A 6,000-nucleotide genomic window follows, 5' to 3' on the forward strand; every position below is an offset into this window, starting at 1 on the left:
GTTCACCTGTACCTGACCGGGGATGGATGTGCACACTTTCTTTGCTTCTGACACACATTTACAGACACTATATTTCTTTAACTTTCTTTAAAAAAAATAACTTTTAATTTTAGTGCCTTGCTCAAAAGTATCCAGCTGAGCTGTTACAGGAAGATGGCCTAGAGTTTTCTGCCTCCCTGATCCAAATGTGTTGATTTGGTTGCTGACTTCTCTAAATTTGAGGCTACCATTACCCCACTGAAGGGGTCACATCGGTCAGATTGTGTCTGGGAACAAACCCCAGCATCACAGGTACAGACCCCGGAGAGCAGAGCCTTCCCCAAATTAAAACCAGAAGGCCAGGGTGAGCCTCCTCGAACACAGTGACATAAATTACGGGGATTTACAAGATTTTTAAAACACTTTTAACAATACTCCCCTTTTAATGTGCTCTCTGTTTAATAATGCACTTTAGGTTTTAAGAGCATGATAAACAAACCAATAATTCACTTTTTTATCATCTGAGGGTGAAGCCCTTCAGGACCGCGTTCTACAGCAGCGTTCAAAGGGGCCTCGACCGGATCAAATGAAGGGCTGTCTCAAGATGTTTTGGACAACAGTTGAGACGTAACTGGTGATCTCTCGCTGCTCTCTTGAGGATGAAAGAACACCGAGGTTCATCTTCCCAAGAACTGGCGAACATTTAGACGAGACACTGATACTAAAAAAGAATAAACACAAGGTTTTGTAACAGAGGTCATTGGGCCATGGCATGGGATGAGACAGACAGAGTCTTGGGTCATGTGGATGGCACAGAAGTTCAACATCAGAAAAAGGATATTGCAATTGGCAAGAGGAGAAAATGTTTTTCCTCATGGAATGATGAATAATAATGACAGCAAATAATTAAAACAATTACATTCACACACATGCTTACTGTGAAGGATGAAGTTTCCTTGGCTTATAACATTCATGAACACATGCCTCCATCTTTCGTCCTGCACCCGTTTGCTGGTGTGTCAGGGAAGTCTGTCAGTGTGTGAGATCTGGGAAAGCTCACAGTAGCATTTGGCCGAGTTTTCAGCGTGTGAAGCTTCACAGGCTAAGTCAGTGATTCTCCCGGCTGCCAAAACATATAAAGAAGACTCGACAAGAGGAGGGTTTCATAAATCCCGGTACAATGAAATTCAACGATTATTAATCTTTCAGCAGGCAATGAATGTTACAGTGCGAAGGACAAAGGACAAACACGTAACAAATGTCTTCCTATAGCGGCGGATACATTGACATAAATGTAGAAAGATGCAGGGTGGAAGACAACTGACATCTGTGTTAGAGCGAGGACCTGGAACTGAACAAAGACTGACACGCATTCTCACTGTTTGTCTGCGCACACACTCCCTCACACGCACCAACACGTATACTTACTCCAGCCCACTACCAGCCACCACAAATCACTGGACCATCTCATATAATCCTCCACCAGCCAGCGCAGCAGCATTTAACATCCAAACAAATTGTCCTTCGTCAATTGCTCGCTGCAGGAAAAGACATAAAGCAAAAGCAGATAGCTGGGCAGGGCCATGGGGTTGGATCTGGAGCGGTGGCAGCCTCAGTGTTGCTCCTAGAAACAGGACGATAATGTCTTGGCTGCTCTCAGCCTGTCAGCCTGCATTACGCTGCTCCTCGCAACTTTTTTTGCGAAAGAGATTTCAGGGATAGCAGAGGCACTGAAGAGCCACTCGATAAGACAAATGGGCATCTTTGGTTTCTCCCCTATGTTTTCCTCTCTCATCTTATTTCTATATTGGTTTATTGGAGTTGAATAAAGTAAACCCAGGCAGATGTTTAGATTCAGTATAGCAGAATTTTACAAACTTAAAACTCTCTTTTGGAGCAGATACATGATATAAAGCAGCCATGCAGATGAGTATCTGCAGTGTTACTCTTTGGATGGCAAAGTGGGCTCAGTCCACAATTTTGCTCCGAAAATATCTGAACAAAGTAATAGCATAGATATTAACAGTATGCCTAAGATATCCATATGTCAAGGTGATAAGTCCCGATGTCATTGGTGATCCCCTGGTTTTCACCTAGTACCATCAGATCAAATAAATCTGATGGTACAAAATAAGTCTAATATTTTCGTTTATGACCAAATGCCTGCAAAACCAATATCATTATCATAAACCTCAGCTGAACCTCCTGTTTTAGTGCTATCAAGATAATGCTAACATGCTAACATGCTAACGTAAGAGGAAAAAAAAGGCACGGCAATGTAAACTGTTATTATTTTGTTTAGATCAACCAATCATAGAGATATATAGTCAATCATAACAGACATAATCAGATATAAAAATACACATTTCTTTATGTTGTAAACTCGAAACATCTTTGGGTTCAAATGTTTCTCTTTTCACAGAGCTGTGCTGGTCTGGTTCGGTTTAGGTACAAAAACCACTTGGTTGGGGTCAGGAAAACATCATGTTTTTGCTGTTTTGGTCACTCCAGGGCCAAAGCCAGCCAAAGCTGGAAATGGCTTGACTTCCCATCCAAACACGACTGGAAATTGTTCCAGTTGTGTTTGAAACATACAAATGTTGAACCACAGACTTGAACAGCAGTCACTGGGTTTGGCAGCCTGTTTTGCCTCTAATGCTGCCACTGTTCCCTGATCAAACTAAATGGTTTCACTTCCTCCTTTAGACCCCTTGAACATCTTTTATCAGATCTGATAAGCAACTTTGACAAATATCATCCATGCAAGATTTCCCCAACCCACACACACACACACACGCGCACATGAATATCGCTAACAGTGGACTATATTTCAACACTCACCAAACGGGGACCTCTGTTTCTGATCATCAAAAACATATTTTTTTAAAGAAATTGCCAAGAGAGGACTTGCATTCTCCAGTAACGTCTACCAATCAAAGACGGGGATCCATTTACTGCAACGGAGCTGTCTGTACACAGTTGATACAATTAGCTTTGAAGTCATCAATATTTAAACATTTATCTGTGATACTGATATTATGAAAACAATCACGGCCACTATCATGGTGATGTCATGCTGCTCATGCAAAGAATGAGTCAATGAAACAACATATGAACGGGAGGGAGTGACACATGATTGAACTAAACTGCTTCACTTCCTCCTCTAGACACCTTGAACATCCTTTATCAGATCTGATAAGTGACCTTGACAAATATCAGCCCTGCAAAATTTCCCCCAACAAAGACACACACACACACACACAAACACACACACACACACATACACACACACCCGCAGACAAACACCAGATCTCGATCTCACTCTTCAAGCACAATGTGGAAGTGGGCATGGTCAGGTTTACTGATAAGAGCGAGGGCACGGCTGCATATCTGAGAGATCTGAGAGATGCCGAAGGCTCTTGTGAAAAGGAAGCTAAGCTTAAGCTGCTGTAGGAACTTATCTTTACAGTTTCCTATACCACCTACTGACAGATCCACAGACTGTGTAAATTCCTCTGCTCACTGAAATGACTGCTGCACAGACAATGAGACGACTCTCTGTGTACTGATGTATACTATAACACAGAGAACAGAGGAGATTTTACAAGGGATGTGGGAGACAAAGACAAACACAAGTTTCACGTGTTGCCAGTTGTGTTTGAAAACGGACAATCCTTGAAGTAAACCAATGAAGCATGTTTTATTCCCTCTCTATATGAGCCGGCTCTGTGATTCAGCACAGATTCCTCCAGCAGACATTAATATCTCATTTATTTGTTGCATTTGTCAGCGCTGATTTTATTTTATATACTTAGCAACAGGTGACATATTCTACTTTAAGCATCTCAATTAAAAAGTGATACAGTTTGTGTCCGAAACAGCGCTTGACAAAAATTCCCAGAGGATGATTCCATATGTGAGGAACACCAGGGGTGGAAACACGGCCCGATGTTATTGTAAAAATGACGGAGAATAAGTCACTCCTAAGATTGCTTTTGTACTATTGGGAAGAGTTATTTATATCTGAAGAGCAGGGGGCATTTATCATCCAGGGTAGTGGTTCCCCTTCAAAGTTCTCCCTTTTTATGACGTGCATTATTTCTCGTGCACACACATAAACAAAGCCAGGGCTGCCGGCACTGAATCAGCAGACTGTGTCACCGTGTGGCCCCTGGGTCAGGCCAGCTTTCTTGTGCCGCCAGTGCTTACATTAGCATGTGAAAGGCTAAAGCTGTTCCAAATATTCCCTCTAAACATTTACCCTGCCCGAACGCCGCATGGAAAAATTCCAGGCAGCGGGATGAGCCGAGGGTGCAACAAGAGGATTTGAACTGATAATAACATTTTGGCTAATAAAGCAATTAACAAGATGGTTAAAATAAATGTTTAACTATTACTCAGAATACTGTTTTTCAAATTTATTTTGAGATAAAAAAGACATTTGAATTGTGATGATTTCTGATGTTTAAGTTTGATTTGATTCAGTAAAAGCATTGTTTCTGGTAAAAAAAACAAAAACATTTAGCATCGCACAGTAGTTTATACGTTTGCGTTTTATTTTCCAGGTTTGTCATTTTAAAATGGGTTTAAACTATGTTCCACACGTCTTTTGCCAAGACAGCCATCATCAGCGAAGTCGAGCCTGTCCGTAATGTGGCAGGCAGGCAGGCACCAGGAGTCTGTGTTTACATTGGAAGTGCCTGGAAATGAATTTCCCCACACTACTCTCATTTGTCTTATCAATCTGCGAACGTGTAGCCCCGATGATGGAGGAACACATTCAAAACACTCAAAAGAGAATTTCTCTTATGCTCAACATTGCCTCCATTCCAGTTTATGCACGGCGGAGGTGGAGAAACAGCATCCCCTGTCATGCGAGCACCCAAGTTTAGCTGCTGCTGCCCTGCTGCACATTTTTTAAATTAGCAGAGTGCGTCTGCTGGGGGTGACCACGGCGGAGCGTATAAATATTCAAAAGGCACATGTTGTATTCCCAGTCTGCTCGTTCTGTTAACTTTTCCACACTGCGAGCTGAATCATCTGTCATTCAGCCTAATTTAATCATCAGCCACTCTCATTCAATTATCCAATATAATATGCAAATGAGGCGAACAATGGCCAGCTCATGCTAATTATGTACATCAGAATAATTAAATTGGATAGAAGTGGTGGAGGGGAACTGAACTATCATAAAATGGGGAGCAGATTCTTTAATTAAGGCAGCAAAAATTTTATTAGAATCTGTAATCTGCCCGTAAATTGTTGAATGGTGGCCATGCACAGAGGGGACATTACTCTTATTGGAAAGCGCTCCCTGAAGACTCGCTCGGGGAAGCACCGAGGGACGTTGCTCTTATCAAGGGCAAACCAACCTAAAGCAGGGTTCCCATTTATTATAGCAATGATCTTGGACTGTGAACAACTCACCTCAGAAGACTGCAAACACTGAGCTGCTAATATTGAGAGGAGAGAAATTGAGAGGCAAGTGGTCACTCACTAAAGTTTATTAAATGAAGCATCTCAAATTTTTGCTCTGTTTTCTGTTGTTCAAGATAGAGATGTACGAAAAACAGCACTCCCCCAAACGAATTGGATAATCTGGGCTCTATCTAAACTAGATTTTCTCTCCGCAGTAAGCAGAACTAAATGATGTAAATTGTGTGTGCTGTGCCAAGGCGGCAGAGCATGCCTGGCAGCCAGTTAGACACAGAGAAACATCAACCCTAATCCTCTCCTCTGCTACTGCATGCATGCAGGCACCGCTGCCTCCCTACAACAGGCCAGCCATGTCCAGCAGCACAACACAAAACAGTCTGCCATGGCACACACAATGGCTCACTCTGAGGACCAGCAGACAGCGAGCAGCAGGACCCTGAACGAGGTGCTGAAGCCACTGAAATATTTACAGAGGCGTGTTTTGTTGCTTTTGTGCCGAGTGATTGAAGGGGGAGACCTCTGAGGAGGGCTCCCTCCCCGCTGACAGTCTATCTGGCCTCTTGGTTAAAAAGGCAGTCACTGGAA

Source organism: Sparus aurata, chromosome 4 (assembly GCF_900880675.1).
Source record: "Sparus aurata chromosome 4, fSpaAur1.1, whole genome shotgun sequence".
Lineage (NCBI taxonomy): Eukaryota > Metazoa > Chordata > Actinopteri > Spariformes > Sparidae > Sparus > Sparus aurata.